Raw genomic sequence first — 21,662 nt, 5'->3', positions numbered from 1 at the left:
GTGAATGTTCCACTAACTAAGAATTATATAGCCTTCTTCCTGTGCTCTAACAGTTTTCCCTTCTCTAATTTCTTATCTCTACTCCATAGGCTTCAATTAGTTCTCCACTTCTTGATTTTGGCATTAGCACAGTTCTTTCATTCATTGTGATTTCACGTCTTCAGAAAAACTGGAAAATGTAGAAGATGCGGTCAAGGTAAAAGATTTTGTTAATGAAAATTGATGGATAATAATGGATGAATACATTCATAGGTGCCATCTGAAAATTGTAAACCTACACTCAACGAAAAAGGTACGTAATATCAATAAAAATGTTAATTCAGACAACAAACGCAATACTTAAAATTTGTCCAATTCTTGGTTTTATTGGAACAACAAAGCGATGTTCATCAATTCATTATTTTCGTTAGTTGAGCCAATGTATTACGTTTATTGAATGGATAAACATTCATTATGTATACCATAATATCACTTTGTTGGTATTACGAACTCTGTTCACTGAGTCAAAGAACACTATTTATTGATATTACGAACTCTGTTCACTGAGTCAACGAACACTATTTATTGAAACAACAACGTCGTTAATTGACCGACGAAGACTATTCGTTGTGTCAATAACAGTGTTATTTCTCCTAACGTATTTCGTTTATTTCTACAATTATTTCCGTTTATTGTTACAATTAATTCCGTTCATTCCCACAATAAATACGGTTTTTATTACAAGCAATTCTATTCATTCTTACAATCAGTGTCGTTCATTCCTACTATGAACGTATTTTATATTAATAATTAGTGAGTGTAATAGCCTCATGTATGATATTAATTGATTAATAATAATTTTTTAAATCCGCCTTTTTTGTCCTTAACCTAAAGGACTTTACACTGTGTGATTTTTCATATGATTTCACTTATACAGTGTACTGGAATAAGTGTTACACTCCCCCCACCCCCTTATTAACTTATTTATTTTTAGCACATAAGCAAAACGCTCGGACAGGTCGTTTTTTAAAATAATCAAAGTATATTATAACATCAATGTTTCGAACTTTACACGATCCCTCTTCAGATGACAGGCGCGGCGTGACTTTGATTTTTTTAATGGGAAAGTACGTCATGTAACAGCTTATTTAAAAGCGTTTGAAATAGTGATTCCAAAAATGTATAACACTTTAATACTTTTTGAGAGCGCAGGTGCAAAATTTCGATCGAATTATTTTTAAACGCATTCATTTTTTTGGAATTCTGAGAAAACTAATAAGTATTTTTGAAAAATTTAAACGCAGAATAAAATATTACATTATTACCGAGGGCAGAAAGTCCCTTAGAATAAACAAAAAATTTCTGTTGAATGGTATGTCTATTTGAAATTAAAAATCATACTAAATTTTCTCTTTTTCACCCCTGTGGCTTATTAAAATAATCATTATAGAGGTTCTCAGGGATTTCAGACCCTCGATAATACTGTAATATTTTATTTTGCATTTAAATTTTCAAAAATAATAATTAGTTTTCTCTGGATTCGAAAAAAATTAATACATTTAAAAAGAATTCGACCGAAATTTCACGATAATAGACACACAAAAACTTCCTTCTACTACGGACTACACTTGAAAACGAAATGCAATTATTATTCGGCACTTCGCTAATAGAGAGAAACTAGGGGTATCACGATAAGGAAAAGCCGTTAACTTTCAAATGGTCAAGCAAAACATTTATTGTCTCAACAACTACGATTATTGTCACAATGAACGCATTGATTGTGGGTATTAAATGCAGTAGTAGATTGATTAATGCATTTGTTGTCACAACAATCAATTTACATAATATATTCAATAATCATATATTACTCTATATTAACAACATTTGTACATTGTTTTAATGAAATCTGTACGTTGTCACGATAAACCAAGGTAATTGCTTGTCATCTACGAAATCAAGAACGTGAGTTGCTGCCAGAATTAGCAGTATTTATTAAATATACGGAACTAAGTTATTGGCTGAATAAATTGAGTGTTATTGATTAATGTACTCTAGTTATTCTCACAATTATTATTCAATCATTGTGACAATAACCAAATACATTCGTCAATGTCTAAAAGTTCGTTGAAACAACAAATTAAATTGTTGTGACAACGAAATACTATTCAGTAATCACTGTTAATCAATATTACGAACTAAATTTTTTGAGTGTATTCAAAAGTGGAATGGAAATTTTATTACTTACCAATTTTGTAATCATGAAAACTATATTTATTTACCTGTAACAAGAAAAAATATAATTAATTGTTTTCTCTTCGTTTTTTGATAATTACTTTTACAATAAAACAAACACTGTCATTAGTAAACCGCCTTTTTTGAAAATCGTGTTATCTCCTCTAATGGCATCCGTATCAATATGTTTATTACTAATAATTTTGATTAAAAAAACTAGACTAGCATCGAGTATGTCAATATTAAATGCCTTTATCTACCTGCGTTTTTACTCACGTATTAAATAATAGGAAACAGATTTGTTGATCTTTGCCTCGTTGAATTGATGTGTCGTAGCGTGCAACTATATGTATAGACTCCCCATGACTCTGCATGCATCACCCTTTATTCCTTGCAAATTTTAGAAGGATGAGGAATAGGTATAAGAGAGAATCGGTTTCTAAGAAATCCAAAGATTTTATTTTTAAATATTTATTTGTTTGAATGCTTGTAGACGAGACAAAAACAAGCATATAGAGAAAATCTGCAGAGAAATTCAACTACATGCCGACACAAATAACACCAAAGAACTCTTTGATAAAGTCAGACTACTCACACGTAAATTCAAACAGAAATCTTGGTCTATCAAAGATGTTGAAGGTAATGTACAGACGGATTTGGACAAGGTTATTGATGTTTGGAGGGCGTATTGTAAGTCTTTATACGCCAATACGGACCAGATGCCGGCGGACACCCCGTTTGTACCTGACTGCCAGACCTCCACTTTCCATTCTCCTTCAACAGAGACACACCACACTAGTTTTGAATCTGAACCTGACATACTTTTCTCCGAGGTGGAATTCGCTTTAAAAAGACTTAAGTTAAACAAAGCAGCAGGATATGATCTCATTACTGCAGACGTCTTGAAGCATCTTCCGGAATGTGGAGTGAAAATATTACATCGATTGTGTAATGAAATATGGCACACAGGCGTTTGGCCTGAGGATTGGAGAAAGACCATAATCATACCTCTTCATAAGAAAGGTTCAACAAATAATTGTAACAACTACAGGCTATTAGCTCTAATATCACACGCCAGTAAGGTGATCCTCTACATACTGCAACGGCGTCTAGAAAACTTCATAAGTTGGCAAATAGCACCTGAGCAGGCTGGATTTGTAAAGGGCAGAGGTACTAGAGAACAAATCCTTAATGTAAGAAACATCATAGAAAAAGCCAGAGAATACCAGATCCCGATATTTATGTTTCGTCGATTATACAAAGGCCTTTGATAATGTTAGATGGGACAAACTATGGAACATATTGACGACAATGGGTGTACCTAAACACTTGACTCACCTTATTAGCAAACTGTACCAAGATAACGTGGCATATATTCGAATGGACGGATACCTGTCTGACAAATGCACTTTGGAGAAGGGAGTACGCCAAGGATGCGTTTTATCTCCCTTATTATTTAACATCTATTCGGAGTTCATAATGCGCAGAGTCTTGGATGGTTGGGAGGGAGGAGTAAACCTAGGTGGTGTTAAGATATCTAACTTGCGTTTCGCAGACGACACTACACTTCTAGCCTCTACTCCAGAAGAAATTATTGAATTATTAAAAAAACTCGAGGAAGAAAGTGCTAAATTTGGACTCATGGTTAACTACAACAAAACCAAAATCATGGTTATTGATCGCCAACAACAGTTTCCTGAAACCCAAACTATTGCGGGATGCGAGGTAGTCTCATCTATGATATATCTTGGAGCTCTAGTTAACAACACAGGCAGTTGTGAACCCGAAATTAGAAGACGCATTCAACTAGCAAGAGCAGCAATGAGTGAACTAAACGGGGTCTGGCGTGATCGTCACATTACTATGACAAACAAAAAGAGACTCGTTTCAACTCTGGTCTTTTCCATATTTTACTATGCATGCGAGACATGGACAGTCAAAGAATCAGATAGACGACGTATAGACGCCTTTGAAATGTGGACATGGAGACGCCTGCTTCGAATTCCATGGACGGCTCGCCGTACAAATGTCTCGGTTCTGGATGAAATTAAACCGGATCAGCGTCTCTCCAGTACCGTTTACTCTAGAATTTTAAAGTTCTTTGGTCATATCCATCGGAGTGATCACAAAATGGAGCGGTTGGTGGTCCAAGGAAGGCCTCAGACTCAACGCCAACGCGGAAGATCTCCACAGCGATGGGCGGACATTACTAAAAAGCTTCTCAACAAACAGTATACTGAGGCAATACATTATGTAACTGATGACCGCGACCAGTGGAGAAATATTATCAATCAAACTGTCCGAGCTGCTGAAGCCCAATTATAAACCACAACACATCTACTAAGATGTTAATGACTATGATGATGATGATGATTTGTTTGAAAATGGAGCCGCTTGGGTTTCATCGTTCTTTAATAGAGGTCGCGAGTGCGTCTAAATGTTAATTATTTCCTTGTAATTGACATTGACATACTTGGCAAATATGTCTAATTTCGATTCCGAGCATCATTACAAGCTCTCCTGAGGAGAACAAAAGTTCGAAATGGTCCATAGAGAGATGGTAATGATCTCTGAATCGAAATTAAATATTAAATGCCTATATCCATGTCAATATTATTTTTCTTCTTTTTCCAGGAATTACTGATACAACTGGAACAACTGGAACAACAAAGAAAATTCAAGAACAGAAAAGCTACATGCATGGACGGAATGAATAGAATGGAATGAACATTTCATACTTAAGGAAATTTGACTAATATAGAGTATGTCAGTAATATTTTTGTCGTGGCAGTTACGGTAATGTAGAAGCCGAGGTAAAATAACAAATAGAGAAAGTCAATAGAGCAGCAGCATATCTAAACAATACAATATGGAGGAACAAACATATTAGAATAGAAACTAATACCAGAATTTACAAAGCGACTTTATAAGACCAAGAATGACAAACACGACAGAAAAAAATCTGATATATCTAAAACACAAAGAATGCTATACTAAAAGCCACAGTTAGAATGCAGTGCAGGTTGCATATTAGAGCAATAAACTTAGACCTAGTTAAGGCGCTAATTTATGCGTAGGTAATATTGTTGTTGCTCTACCTTTTGGTAAGATTTCCTATAAAAAAGGCAGCTTTTTGAGGATTAAGAATCATTTCCAAGCCAAGTCAGCGGTCGGACGATCTCTAGACGCTGTCCATCATTCTCACGTCCTAAGTTGGAACGGTCATATCACGCGTTCTCTACGTATATTTTCTCAATATATTCGCATCATTCCCAAGTCCGATGTGAACGATAACTCAATCATATCTATCAGTGGCTGAGTACGTTTCTTTATAATAAAGATACATTGAAATTTATTTTGTAAATTATTTTCTTTAGTTGAGAACAGTTGTTATTGTGCCTGTACTTCAACGTTTAAAACGTTGTGTTGCATCGGTGTATAGTGTATATGTACGCTTTTACAGTTAAATTACTCTTGAAGTATATTTAAGTGGAATGAGTGAGTTATCAGTTTTGAAACCCGGATAGAATGGAAAATGAATGTACGTCGCCGTTTAACTAGTTTCACAAATTAACACGATAAACATCTGGACCACTTACAAAATATCTACGCTGTATAACGACAACCTCAACATCTAAAAGCACAAACGCCATTTAAAGCTAATGAATATAATGAGTTAAACTGCTGGTGCTGAATTGTAAGGCCGAGAAACTGTCGTGAATGCAGCTCACGTAAATGCATACCAGAGCAGAGTGCACTTATCGTGGGCCCGCATCCCGTTTACAACAGCTTGTTTCTCTCTTCGTTTATTTTCTTCTGCAACTGGTGATATTTAAATGGAATCGCAGAATAAGAGGAGTACATAATGCAGGTATAAGTCAAACTAAACGTTGAGCTAAAAACTTTGTAGTCTATATACTCAACTTTTCATGTAGGAAATATTCAAGGAAAATAAAATTGAGAATGGGTTGTAAGTAAGGGTCTCGGTGAATTCGTAATTATTTTAATCCCCCATCCTAATTACAGGCCAACTCGTAACTCTGGCGCGCAGGTAATTCTTCGATAACCCACTAACTACCGGTGAATTAGTAACTTTCATTTTTAAGTAATGTTGATAATTTAATACCGATATTCCAGGTATGTACCTGTAAAAATTACTCTCTTTGAAAGTGGTGTAAAAGGTATTCATCATTTATGTATTGTCTCTTGGAAGAGTTACTAGAGAAATCCAAATAAATTTTGTGAAAATGACTGAAATTCTTGTAACAGATAACAGATTTCGTAATGAGTGCACGTAGGTGTAAGTTATTGGTGGTAAATAATTTTAAATTTCAATTAAAGAAAGTGCTAAAAAGTGGAAAACATTTATGGTACTGTTCTGCATCTGGTTGCAAGGCAACCTGTTATACCGACGGAATCATACGGCCTGCTATCATACGGCCCCTATTCTCATTTAAAAAAATCATCGATTGCGTCATCACGCCCAGATGGATGACGTCACTAGTATGATATGTATACCAAAAAATTAGAATTTAAAAATAAAAATCGACCTATTTCGGAATTTATCTCCAGAGACGCCCAATCTCGAGAAAATGAATTTATTCCAACTCAAACGTCCTCACTGTATTTGTTTATAAGCCAAAAAATTGTTTATAACTTTAAAACAGTGCAGAGGCCGCTTAGATAATCCGATTTTAATTCTGTAAAGTGTATTAGATAGGTAGAGAGCCTCTTTATATGTGAAAAAATTAGCAAACTTCTAAATGGTCTACTTTCTGTTCAGAAAGTTTTTAAAAAATTTGAACTTTTTTAAAAAAATTTAGATTGCAAAATTATTATGCAAAATCTATCAGGTCGATTTTAATAAAATTTGGTGGACGATTTAAGTATGTTATAAGGATTTTCTATGCGAATTACGAAGGTTCTAAGTGCAACCAAAGTTGTTGAAAAACACTTAATAAAAAGAGGCTTATTTTGCCCCCTTATTTTGTATTTATTGCTATTTTGCAGAAAGGGTAATAATTTAAGACATCTTTAACTAGTCGTATATCATAAAAAATTCACTTATCTTTATTTTAATTCCCTACGACTTTGCTCCAAAATGAATCGTTTTAAAGTTATAAGCAAAGAATGTAGAAAAAAATTAATGTTTTTCGAAATTTTTAAATTTTTTTATTAATGTTCCGGCCATATTTGAGAAGGACAAGGAGCATAAGTCAGTTATTATTATTGAAGTTGTCACCTAACTTTATCTGCAAAAATCCGAATGCCACCTCGCACATCCACAAATAGTAGTTTTTTACAGATCCGCCCTGGTCTATACATATATTGTTTCAATCAAAAGAGATTTCAATTTTTGTTATTTTTTTATAGGTACATATAATACACAACATGTTTTTAAGCAAACCAAGAACCATTCGCTTACATAATAATAATATGCTATATGCCCCGTGTTGGCTTAATCCGTTACTGTTCAAATTTATTTCTTACCTTTTAACCTAACAACTACCTAGGGTATTAGAATTAAACAATGGTTTCGAATCCACCTGTATAAAGTTGAAATTTGTTCAGGTAGTAGAAAAGTTACGAATTGGCCGGTGTACATTTTGATTTAAAAAAGTTTGTCATTAAGAGTTACGAGTTGGCGCGTGTCCGTAAGTAACTTTCATCCTAGAATTTGTAACTTTCATGCAAGAATTTAGTAACACGTTTTTGCTAGAATTTGGTTAAATATAATAATTTTAGTCAATTGTTGTTCTATTGTTGTTAAGTGGTCATTTCAGCAACATCACGGCAAAATTTCGGTGGCAATTTAGTAATTTATACCGGTCGAAAAAATTGTAATTAGGATCCTTATCCATTTCTTTCTTCTTGTTGATTTGCCTATCCATGACTAATGTTGGAGATCATCAGGGCCATCTTTATCTTATCTGAAGCAGCGTGGAAAACTGCACAGATGTTGTGTTGAACCAGGTTCTGAGGTTCTTTAACCAGGATGTTCTTCTTCTTCCTGGACCTAGCTTTCCAAATATTTTTTCTTGCAGGATGGCTTGTGACTTTGAAAACTGTTCATTAAAAAATAATTATGATCTAGGTTCTAGGTGAAGTGAGGACGTAGAATCTGTTTTTCTATCATTAAAAGCCATTTTGTGTTCTGCTATACGTCTGCCAGTTTGACCTATGTAAGTTTTTGAACAGTCACCACATGTCCGTTTGTATACACCTATACACCACTCTGTAATTGTTTTTTCTTTTGCCTCTTATTGTTGTTAATGTATTTGGTTAAGTTATTGTTTATTTGAAAAGCTCTTTTGTATTGGGTTTTTTATTTCTGGTGGTGGAAAAACTAATTTCAGGGCTTTCTTATGCATTTTTAGTTTGAAATTTTGTTTATTGTTTGTTTGTTGTTCGCTCATTTATGTTAACTGTTTCTATAATCACCTCCTATACTAAATTTACAATCAAGATGCAGTAGAAATAAAACAAACCAAGATACGTTAAATGTTAAATGCTACTAGAAGCCAAAGGCGGATCCAGGACCGATTTTCGGGAGGGGCCATAAACTTTTTTGGGGAGGGGTAACGGGGGATCTGGGAGTAATTTTTAAAAATTAGGGTTACAATGGTGAGTTTCAAAGCACTTTTCACAAACTTTTGAGTGCCATCTGGACATTCAAAATTCCTACACATTTCTTCGGATCCAAGTGCAGCTGATCATTCGCAGATAACATATTCGTGATCCAACAAGTAATAGAGAAAAGAAAAGCAAGGAATCTGTCTACTCACCTACCATTTATTGATCTGGAAAAATCCTACGACACGGTACCTTTAAAGAAACTCTTTGAAATTTTGACGACGATATGCATAAGTGAAGCATATTGTGCGAGCAATTCAAAATATGTATCAAAACCCGAAAAGCTGTATTAGACAGGGAAAATCTATGTCGAAACCATTCCCTGTTACAAAAGGGTTAAGGCACGGGTGCTGCGTATCGCCAACACTATTTAAAATATACATCCAGAAAGCTCTGGAGCAATGGAGGGAAACAGTTGCTGGGATGGGAATAATGACTGAAGAAAACTGCTTAACAACTTTGTTTTTTGCTGATGACCAAGTAATTCTGGCCAACGATGAACATGATATGGATTATATGCTAAGAAAGTTACAGATCGAATATGAAAAATGGGAACTATGTATGAACATGGAGAAAACGGAATATTTGAGAATAGGAGAGGAAACCGAAGATCCGGAAATAGAGTTAAGAAGTATAAGAAAATGTAAGGAATATAGATATTTAGGAAGCATAATATCAGAAGAAGGAACTACAAAAAGAGACATACAGCATAGGATACATCAAGGAAGGAAAGCAACTCGTATTTTAAATGGTCTACTATGGTCTAACAAGGTGAATCGGGACACAAAATTAACAATCTACAGAACAATTGTGGAACCTATGATAACTTATGGAGCAGAGTGTTGGCAACTCACAGGAAAGGAAAGAAAAAATATAGAAGTAGCGGAGATGGATTACTTACGTAGAGCATGCAGGGTATCTAGATTAGAACACGTACCAAATGAGAAAATAAGACGACTGACACATAGTGTATATTCCACGGTTGACCATATAGAAACAAAGAAATTGCTATGGTATGGTCATGTTATGAGGATGTCAGAGGAAAGATGGCCAAAAAGAGCATTAAATTACACACCCATAAATAGAAGAAGAGAAAGGCCTACAGAAACATGGAAGAACGGCATAGAACAGTCTATAGCAGATAGAGCTATTAAAGAAAACGAATGGGTGGATCGAAAACGATGGCGAGCGAAATGTGAGATGCGGAGGAGACCGTAGGAACCCCATTGCTTATATATGTGTACAGAATATGGAACTTGATACGATTTTGATGGCATTTCAAGGTCGTTCTAACATGTTGATTTACAAAACATAATATGTCTTTCTTGATTGAGGTTTCCGTTACTGCTTTTGTTTAATTCTAGTCCAGAAGACATAATACTATGTACTTATCCACTGTTTTGTACATATACATTTGTTTGAAATTAAAAACATTTGAACTGTAAATATTTAAATTTATATTTTTCTAAATTCTCGGAGGGGGCCATGGCCCCCTCCCTGGATCCGCCCTTGCTAGGAGCACTCCCGAATCATAATTTCCAATGTATAAACTTTGGAAATCATGATTTGGGATTTACAGTGTATATACATTATACATTGTAAATTATGATTCACGAGTGCTCCTAGTAGCAATTAACGTGTCTTGGTTTGTTTATTTCTACTGCATCTTGATTGTAAATTTAGTATAGATCATAATAATTATTGTTTTAATGAATAGTTTCAAATTCTCCATATTCAAAATAAAGGTCTTAAAGTTATCCTCATTAGATTCTATGGAAATTAATAAATTGAAAAATACAGATATAATTCTGAATGACCAACTTGAGACAAACAGCTCTCCACTCCGCATTCCGCAACCTATTCAGTTTAAAGACTTTAAAGTGAAGAAACACAGTAAAATACATCACTTGAGAAAGGCACTCTGCCGAAACAGCTGTAGTGACATTAACTTGTAACTAATATTATGCCAGTGGCGACGCGTGACTTTTTTTAAAGTGTTACCAAAACCAAATATGTAAAAAAACCTTATTTAAAAAAAATTATTTTGAACCTCCCAAATATAAGTTTTTGTTTTCAATCCTGTGGGATCAGTGGCGGCTGGTCAGAGGAGGCAATGGAGGCTTAGCCTCCCCATAAATTTTTTACACATGCTACACTGTTTTGTTTACTTTGCTATTTTGCTTCGCGTTAGAGATATCGGAAAAAGTTATTTGAACAAGTTATTCCAAATAATATTCTAACCCCACATACCAAATTTCATCACAAAATTCGCACTTTTAGTTTTTTCATTATTTGTAGTCTGGATCCTAAAATCGCAGAGGAGGCTGCTGGACGGAAAATCTCACTTGCTAATGCTCCGCGCAGCCCAGCAGCGTTTGGTAGTTTAAGGAGACCCGGTCTCCTTAAAGGGGTGATACACACACGAGTAATTACGCGAACTTATGGCTCGACGACTTTTTTCGCGCGTGTATCACTGCAAGTACGCGTACTTTAAGTCCGCCGAGTAAGTACGCCGTCGATCCAACAAGTTTGAAATCTTACTCGTAACCCGTACGTGTATCACTGCCACGAGCCGCGAGCCTCGGGCCATCATGTTATCTAGAAATAATTCAATCGTTTATTGTTGAAAGAAGACAAGTTGCATTTTATAAGTTTTGAGAAAACCGTAAAACACTATTTTAAGCTATACTAAATTATTTTTGATTATTTGTTTTTCAGTAAACCTAATTATTTATAGGCTGTTTTATCCTCCTGATGAAAATATTACCCTCTTATCTATGATATTTTGTTTGTTACCCACACTTTTCGATTTCGTCTTTATTTTTATTAGTATTAAAAATATACAGGGTGTAACAAAAATACAGGTCATAAATTTAATCACATATTCTGGGACCAAAAATAGTTCGGATGAACCTAACTTACCTTAGTACAAATATGCACATAAAAAAAGTTACAGCCCTTTGAAGTTACAAAATGAAAATCGATTTTTTCGAATATATCGAAAACTATTGGAGATTTTTTATTGAAAATGGACATGTGGCATTCTTATGGCAGGAACATCTTGAAGAAAAATTATAGTGAAATTTGTGCACCCCATAAAAATTTTATGGGGATTTTGTTCCATTAAAGCCCCCCAAACTTTGGTGTACGTCTCAATTAAATTATTATTGTAGTACCATTAGTTAAATTCAATATTATTAAAACTTTTTTGCCTCTTAGTATTTTTTCGATAAGGCAGTTTTTATCGAGTTGAGGCTTATTTTTCAATATGTTTACATAAAAATGTTATGGGGGCTTTGTTCTTTTAAACCCCCTAAATGATTGTGTACGTTCCAATTAAAATATTACTGCGGTACCATTAGTTAAACACAGTGTTTTTAAAACTTTTTTGCCTCTTTGTATTTTTTCGAAAAGGCAGATTTTATCGAGATGTGACTTCTTTTTTAATATGGTTCAAAATATCCCTAAAAATGTAAATCATAAATAAATGTTCAAATTATTACAAAGTCTCCATCATCATACTTAACCATATACAAATATGTGGTGGATTTGACAAATATTCGAAATATCTCGATAAAAACTGACTTTTCGAAAAAGTACTAAGAGGCAAAAAAGTTTTAAAAACATTGTGTTTAACTAATGGTACTACAATAATAATTTAATTGGAACGTACACAAAAGTTTGGGGGGGGTTTAAAGGAACAAAACCCCCATAAAATTTTTATGGGGTGTCCAAATTTCACTATAATTTTTTCTTAAGATGCTACTGCCATAAGAATGCCACATGTCCATTTTCAATAAAAAATCTCAAATAGTTTTCGATAGATTCGAAAAAATCGATTTTCATTTTGTAACTTAAAAGGGCTGTAACTTTTTTTATGTGCACATTTGTACTAAGGTAAATTATGTTCAATCGAATTATTTTTGGTCCCAGAATATGTGATTAAATTTATGACCTGTATTTTTGTTACACCCTGTATAACACGATAGGATACGATACGAAGTATATAATACGATAAAATTCCTAAATAGCACAAAACACCGAAGGCGACATTATCGCTTAACGCACACGCTGCCCGGAGATTAAGCAAGGGCGGTTAATCGACCAGCAGCCTCCTCTGCGATTTTAGGATCCTGACTACAAATATGAAAAAACTAAAAGTGCGAATTTTGTGATGAAATTTGGTATGTGGGATTAGAATAATATTTGGAACAACTTGTTCAAATAACTTTTTCCGATATCTGTAATGCAAAGCAAAATATCGGTAATTTACCGTGTTTTTGGATTCGCAGTAGGCCACTTTTAGAATTAAAAAAATTCAGTTGAGTATCTTAAAAAATGTGAACCTTCAACCTGTATGGACTGCAAAACTTCAAATCTGTATTTATTTTGATTTTTGATATGCATATCTACTTATAGAGATAGAATTGTTAACAAATAAACGACACAAACCAAACTTTGGTAATACACTTTTACAATTAGAGCAAGGACACACCAGGCGGCGCGCGTCGAATCGACGTCGAGGCAGCGTAAAACACATGGCGCGGTATAACAGCGGCAGCTATGCTACGATTTAAAGTATTTGTATTTCGTTGTTGCCAAATTTAGTCGCGTGTTAGCTGCTGTACGATACGATGTCTGAAAGTTATGACGATTTGTCTTTTGTAATAAATACAAGTTTATTTTATCTTAGATTAAAGAAAAAAAGAAACGCAGATATTGGATACATCCCATCATAATGGAACGAAATTATAAGGGATGGTTTACACATTATATTAACGAAATTAATATAATAAAGTCCCAGAGATGTTTTTTAATTTTACAAGAATGTCTAAAAAATCTTTTCAGGAGTTATTAGTGGGTATTAAAGAGTCGTGTTCAAGAAATAACATCGTTATGAGGGAAAGCATATCACCTAAGAAAAACTATTTATAACGCTAAGAGGCTGTCCCTTCTATGGTACGCCACTGAGCAAATACAGGTGTTAAATTGATGCCCCTCTATTATACCCCATCTATTGGGAAATAGTGATGTTTCACAAATGAATATTAACAAAAAAATTATTCAAATAAAGCCAAAGTACGTATCGGGAATGACGAAAACTAGAATATACAAAACCGTAATAAGAGCAACAGTCACCTACGGATGTGAGACATGGGTGCTAAATAAAACAGAAGAAAAAATGATATAGAGTTGAGAACGGAACGTACTAAGAGCTATTTTCAGGGGAAAGAATACAGATACAGAAGACGGCTGGCATAGAAGCACCAATCAAGAATTAAGGATGCTTTACAAGGAACCAAGTGTAACAAGATACACAAAGTCATAAAGAATCAGGTGGGCAAGTCATGTCGAGGGGATGGATAAGAAAAGAATGCCAAAGATGGTACTGCACAGAAGACCAGTTGGGACTAGGAGACGAGGTAGACCAAGAAAAAGACGGTAAGAAAGTTTCAGGAAGGTATAGTATCGATGGAAATTACACACTGGAAAGAGGAGGTGAAAAATAGGATATAGTGGAGAACCATAGTTCAGCAATTTTTACATAGACATCAAATACAATTATATATAAATTATTAGCATAAACTGTATTATCTAAAATTGTAAATACAAGGCCTGTAGAGCATAATAAATAAAATAATAAATAAGGCCTGTTTTTTTATTATTCTGTTTGAATATTCATCAATACGCATATCCCAAATAGCTGGTCTCATTTGAATTTCATTAATTAATTTTTCTACATCTGTATTTCCCATCACAAAAACACGATCTGACAACATTCACTACAGAATTCGCTAGAAAACAGCTTAAACGTATGTGTTGCAGCACGATACACGCATTTATGATATGCCGTCGAAGTCATAAAACCGATTGGCGGTGGATGGGTTCGAGGATATGTCGCCAGAAAGTCGCTTAATCGAAAATCTTAAGAGCGTCTGGTGTGTGTTAAAAGTATAGTAAGGGATGCGTCGCTTTCGACATCTCAGCGGGGGTTCAGTCGACGTACGCCGCCCCGTCTGTGTTACCTCTTAGACTAACTATTTTTAAAATGATATGATATTATGAAATTGTGAATTATGATGATAATATTATAAAATGTAAATAAAAAATGGTCAAAAAAATGGGGCCTTAAATTAGATTTTTTTGGCGGATCTTTTTTGCTAGTGCTAGTCTAGATATTTTACAGTTAGGTAAAGCCTCCCCTATTGTAAAAATCACGAGCCGCCACTATGTGGGATAAAAATAAACAAATCACTATTCCCAAATTATATGTAATTATATGTAATAGGTATAACAATAAACAAACTAAACATATTATTCTACCATAAAATTAACATAAAAAAATGAACAAGTATGAAAAAGAACATTATTTTGAAAACTATTGTTTATATTTTAAGTCTTCCATTTTCAATAATCTCATTTTTTTCTTCAAAATTATATATAAAAAAATATACAAGGAGAATGACTTTTCAAGTAGTTGATCGATTACGCAGCGACACTCTTCCTTGTTTAAATGCAGGCACACTGCAATCTGTAATAGGTACTAAGCTAACGTTAACAAAACAAAAAATGGTAACAAAGCCTACTGATACACAGCGCGCCCACGCCGTCCCTAGAGCCGCCGACCCTTCAAAATTTTCAAAAACGAGCCAGTCCCTACCGATAGCGACGATCATCCTGCGTAACCAAAAGTGGTAACAACGTGCAACGGATTCACATAATCTCGCCAATATTTTCGTGCGTCTAGTTGGCTATTTACTGAATCAGGTACTATTAACAAATATTTCTGTTGGTAAAAAATATAAATGGAATTATTTCATAGTGGTCATGAAATATTTATTTGCAAGGTTTTTAACTGTCACCAATAGGTAACAGTGGTTACATGGAAGCTTCGCCAGTGTATTATGCTATCAATTATAGTGATTAACAAATTCTTATATTTTCTGATATATTACTAACAAATTACTATTCGGTTCTAAGTATTTCCAATTAATAGTTTGATTTAAATCAGCAATAATTTTTATGTTTAGATATTATCAGGAATAAAGAACAAACTTTTTCGTCCAGAAGTCCAGTAATATATTGTGGCCATCGTGCTACAAGAAGATACTACAGTGGAAGTTTTAAATTACGATTTTCTTTGTAGACAGCCTGATTCTCAACAGCATTGTTGGTTACATTTAACAAGGTAGCGAACTAAGGACAACTTAGTAACACACTATTGAAAGCTTCATCTGAGAATATTACTTCTAACAAGTTCCGTACTAACTTGGTAACAAGTTCATTTAGGGAAACGCCAACAAGAAACTGTCTTGAAACTTCTGTCGTCCTCACGTAACTAGTCGACGAGAAGCGAAATTAATAAGAGTCAAATCCCCGGTTTTTAGCCCCCCATGTTGGATAGTTCGAATGCCCCTGTCAGAATCCGTCAAAGTAATCTCAAGGAAAAGGAGCCTGGCGTTTTCTTGCCGCGATCCGACCTTTGCAGGAACGGAGTTTGACTAGAGGTGAGCAATCCAGTCATTTGTGCACAAAATATCACTTACATTTTCTCTTTGGGATTAAAACTGATTAAGACTAAGCGTTATTTAATCTTTCATAAAATTAAAAGTGCTTTTATCTACTCTATATCATATTATGTATAAGTTTTTAGTTTGTGAAAACTGTCATTATACAGGGTGTCCCGAAAAGAATGGTCATAAATTATAGCACAGATTCTGGGGTCAAAAATATGTTGATTGAACCTCACTTACCTATATACAATAGTGCACACAAAAAAAGTTACAGCCCTTTGAAGTTACAAAATGAAAATTGATTTTTTTTCATATATCGAAAACCCTCCGAGATTTTTCATTGAAAATGGACATGTGGCATTCTTATGGCAGCAACATTTAAAAAAAAATTACAAGTGAAATTTGTGCACCCCTTAAAAAATTTAAGGGGGTTTTGTTCCTTTAAACCCCCCAAACTTTTGTGTACGTTCCAATTAAATTATTATTGTGACACCATTAGTTAAACAAAATGTTTTTAAAACTTTTTTGCCTCTTAGTACTTTTTTGATAAGCCAGTGTTTATCGAGCTATTTTGAATATTTGTCGAATCCACCATATATTTGTATATGGTTAAGAGGATCGGTACGTATTTTCGGCTGCAATGCTATTCAAATGGGGATTCATTTTTCTCAAATCCTGAGAAAACTAATAAGTATTTTTGAAAAATTTAAACTCAGAATGAAAGATTACGTTATTAGCGAGGGCCGAAAGTCCCTGAGAACTTCTATAATGTTTATTTTAATAAGTTACAGGGGTGAAAAACTAAGAAAAAATTTAGTGTGATTTTTAATTTCAAATATCTCATTCAAAATAAACTTTTTATTTATTCTAAGGGACTTTCGGCCCTCGGTAATAATTTAGTCTTTCATTCTGCGTTTAAATTTTTCAAAAATATTTATTGGTTTTTTCAGGATTCGAAAAAAATGAACACAATGCCGTGGTAATATTTACCAAATCTATCTCTGTCTTACAACGCACTCAGCCGAATATAATATTGTCAGATATTGTCAGTCAGACACTGACAATCAGTGACAATCACGACAATTTTAAATATTTGACATTGCATCGGGAATATTTTAAGTTGTTGATTAAATATTATTGATATATAGTGTATTTGATAAATAATTGATTTAATACGTGAACTTAATAAAAAATTATTTATTGTGCATTATTTGTGGAAGATCCAAGCAGAGAATACATCAGGATAATAATATATTCTGTGATCCAAGTATTTTGTTGTTAAAGATGTTCAAAATTGTAAGCGTTCCATAACAATATATTATTAAAAAATCACTTTAACACTTTTCCTCTTTTCTCGATTGAGTATTAGTTTTTGTTGTACAAATAAATTATTACAATCACTGAATACATAGTTAGTGAAAAAATTATCACATTTTTTAACTGAATTAATAATTTGCAATTATAAAAATAACAGTTATCCAAAAACATTCAAAAGCCATCTCTTTAAATTAATGATGACATTTTCAAGTAGAATGACATTCTAGTAATGTTTACATATCCATACCAGTGTGAATTTTACTACACGTAATTTGCCGTGTAAAGACAGATAAAGTAGGGATACACGTAAAATATTTGCGAATTATGTACCCATAGCCTTAAGTACGATAATAGAGACCGTTAATAATCTGAAAATGTATTTATAATTTACATTTTTAGGTATATTTTGAAAAAGAAGCCATATCTCGATAAAAGCTGATTTGTCAAAAAAAGACAAAGAGGCAAAAAAGTTTTAAAAACACTGTGTTTAACTAATGGTATCACAATAATAGTGTAATTGGAACGTACACAAACATTTGGAGGGTTTAAAGGAACAAAACCCCCATAAAATTTTTATGTAAATATATTAAAAAAGAAGCCGCATCTCGATAAAAACTTGCTTATTGAAAAAATACTAAGAGGAAAAAAAGTTTTAAAAACGTTGTGTTTAACTAATGATACCACAATAATGAATTAATTGGAACGTATACAAAAGTATGGGGGGGTTTAAGGGAACAAAACCCCCATAAAATTTTTATGGGGTGGACAAACTTCACTATAATTTTGTTTTAAAATGTTACTGCCATCAGAATGATACATGTCAATTTTCAATAAAAAATCTCTAATAGTTTTCGATATATTGAAAAAAATCGATTTTCATTTTGTAACTTCAAAGGGCTGTAACTTTTTTTATGAGCACATTATGAGCACATATGTACTAAGGTAAGTTAGGTTCATTCGAACTATTTTTGACCGTAGAATGTGTGGTATAATTTATGACCAATCTTTTCGGGACACCCTGTATAGATAGCAGTGCGTGAAGTGTTTAAAGTGTGCGTGAAGTAACAATGTATTTTAAATGAGACTCTTTCGCACGCACTGTTTTTGACACACTTTCATATAATCAAATATCCTTAACTTTCGCGTTGCCATGGTGATGACATAATGAGCAATAAATTACGACAAAAGTTTTGACAGTTTTGTGGTTTGAAAGAAGTTAGAATTTTTAAATGTCAAAGTTCTAAAAATTATAGAATAGAAATAAATTCCAGTGACGATGAGTTACAGTTTTTTTATTTGTTCATCAAAGATAAAATATTGTATGAAACTGCGCGTGAAGTACTTTTTGCGAACTTACGCGATGTATAGCACTCGCTCCGTTGTCGCTCGTGCTCTAAATATCGCGTGCGTTCGCAAAAAGCATACTTCACGAACTGTTTCATAAATAACTATTATATGAATAGTCACTGATATTTTAAAATTTGTGTTCTTTTTAGTAGTAGACAAAAAAATAGTAGTAGAAATTGAAGTGGCTGATTAGATATTCATGTGCCTAACAGAATTGATTAGAACTTACGCGATGTATAGCACTCGCTCCGTTGTCGCTCGTGCTCTAAACATCGCGTGCCTTCGCAAAAAGCATACTTCACGAACTGTTTCATAAATAACTATTATATGAATAGTCACTGATATTTTAAAATTTGTGTTCTTTTTAGTAGTAGACAAAAAAATAGTAGTAGAAATTGAAGTGGCTGATTAGATATTCATGTGCCTAACAGAATTGATTAGAACTTTTCTTGAGTCAAGATTTGCGAGCCATTGGTGTCATCACGGACCACGGATGAAGGATACGTTATTATGAATATCATTTACATGATCATAAATGTTACATTATTTATACTTTACACCCCGTTCAAACGCACAATCCTTCCCCAGTTCTCCAAATCAGCTACAGTCTGTCTAGGTGTGTGTCGACTGGTTCCTGGTAGTTTTGTATAGTGTCTTTCATTAAAAGTGTGTTTGAATTTCTCCGCAACATATCTGCTGTATTTTGGGGACAAAAAGCCAGCTATATCCATTTGATGCAGTCCGCTACAGCATTAGAACAAAGCCGAATGGACTATAGACTATAGATACACAAGTTTGATAAACAATTTATACAGCAACGTAACAGCATCTGCTAAACTCCATGATTTTGCCGATAAATATAGAATTGAGCGAGAAATTAGACAGGGCGACACCGTCTCCGCCCAACTATTTACTGGATTGGGCTAAAAGGGGAATAAATATGGATGGTGAATATCTGAGTCACTTGCGCTTTGCAGATGATATTGTCATTATATGACGAGAGTTGAAGCTCACAAAATGATGGAAGAACTAAAACAGGCAATTAATAGAACGAGTAGGCCTGAACATAAACTTTCAAAAAACGAAATCCATGACCAATTTACTTTCAAATGATGATATGAGAGTAGGTGGGCACGAAGTACATCAGGTTTTTAGCTGTATCTATTTAGGGCATGCAATTAGGAATAGGAAAAGACAAGTAAACTTGGGACGGGCAGCATTTGGCACGATGCGACATATTCTAAAAGGAACGCTACCGATTTGCTTACGAAGAAAAAAGTTTACAACCAATGTATACTATACTGCTCGTAATAACATATACTTAGTTACAAAACCATAACTTTGACTAAACATTTTGCAAATAAATTGAGAATAATCCAAAGAAAAATGGAAAGAGCAATGTTAAGAATAACAAAAAGGGATTATTTTTGGTAACAAATAGGATATTTGGATTTATATATTTGGTACCAAATAGGATACCTAGTGAGAGAGAGGACCAAAGTGACAGATGTCATAGAAAAAATTGCACAAGCCAAATGGAGATGGGCTGGACATGTGGCACGTTTAAATGATAATAGGTGGACAAAAGACTCATAGAATGGAGACCTAGAGAAGATAAAAGACATTTGGTAGACCACCAAAAAGATGGATGGATGACTTTAGAAAAACAGTGGGAAATTGGATACAGAAGGCACGATAACAATGGAAGAATACGGAGGAGACCTATATCCAACAGTGGATGCAAGAGGTTGAGGAATGATGATTATGATGATGACAGCCCGTGGATATTTTATATGTTTAGTTCAATTCCACAGTAACTTGTCTAGATCTAGACTCTCAGAGCAGGCAAATTCTCCTACAGAAAAACACAAGATATAAATAAATTGTTAATTTTAGGACTTTTGGATTTAACCCATTTGAGTTTAAACAATTCACGACATGTTGTTTTACAAGTTTAAATAGGTCTAATGTCCTATGAAATGTGGCTCTTCGAATCCTGAAAATATCTTATACCGACCAAGTTACTAATTAGGGTGTTTTATTAGAAATATGTACATACAAAAATAAAAAGAAGCTATTAACCACAGTAAAAACAGCCAAAATCGAATATCTTAGTTACATCATGAGGAATAGAGAAACATATGGATTGCTGCAACTAATTTTACTGGGAAAAGTAAAAGGAAAATTTAGACAAAAAAGCCAAAGGACTTCTTGACTGAAAAATGTGAAAAACGTGGTTTTTCACAGCAGTAAATATTTTCACAGCAGCATTGTGCAAATTTCAAATTGCCACGATGGTCGCCCACATCCGAAACGGATAGGCACTACAATAAAAATATTATTATTAAGTACACACCACTACCCTCTCTACGAATAGTATGTGTTCTCCATCACCACATCACATTTAAACTATTTAAAGACACCGTTGATAGTCATCCGATATTTTACTGCAAATGCTCAAGAACACATTTTCCAGATCGTTTTTATAATATAGTTATCTAACATTATTTTAAGATGACTTAATGCCGGGATCTCATGGAATGTGGAGCGGCGCCCTTCACCGGTTTACAGTTAAAGAGAACAATTTAAGAGAAATAAAAAATATGTAATAGAAAAAGATAAAAACAAGCAGGGAATCAA

This window comes from Diabrotica virgifera, chromosome 5 (genome assembly GCF_917563875.1).
Source record: "Diabrotica virgifera virgifera chromosome 5, PGI_DIABVI_V3a".
NCBI lineage: Eukaryota > Metazoa > Arthropoda > Insecta > Coleoptera > Chrysomelidae > Diabrotica > Diabrotica virgifera.
The sequence above is the reverse complement of the archived record's forward strand: the minus strand, read 5'-3'. Positions refer to the sequence as shown.